The following is a 499-nucleotide window of genomic DNA, read 5'->3' as shown; positions in this document are numbered from 1 at the left end:
GAGAAGAAATGCTCTACTCACCCTTTATCTTTTTAACTTGTCAACAAATATTCAGTGCAGTAGCTACACTTGTGCAGACAACAATGTCAAGGGCAGAAGTGGATTTTAAAACTGTGCATAAACCACTTGCAGACTTAAGTAGTGGTACCCTGATCTCGCAGAAGACATTCAAAGCAGTGTTTTTATTCATTGAATCATTAAATGAGACAACCTATGTAACCCTCATTGGAGGTATAGAAGGGCAAGAGGAGTGTGTTTTTAGTAATATTAAGTAGGTGAAGGTACATTGGTCCTGGAGAGGAAAGCATTCAGTAGCTTGCATGTGCACATCAGATGATGGTGTTAACAGTGTGGGTAAGTCATGATGAGATGCCAGCTTTAGAAAAATAAAAGAGAGAGAGAAAAGTTGGCTCTCCAATTTATGGTTGTGTGGTGCTGAAAATAGGCATACAACTTATTTCTTTTATTTTTTTCTTATTTCCATATGTACTTACCAGAC

Source organism: Penaeus monodon, chromosome 27, assembly GCF_015228065.2.
Source record: "Penaeus monodon isolate SGIC_2016 chromosome 27, NSTDA_Pmon_1, whole genome shotgun sequence".
Lineage (NCBI taxonomy): Eukaryota > Metazoa > Arthropoda > Malacostraca > Decapoda > Penaeidae > Penaeus > Penaeus monodon.
This window is presented reverse-complemented; position numbering follows the sequence as displayed.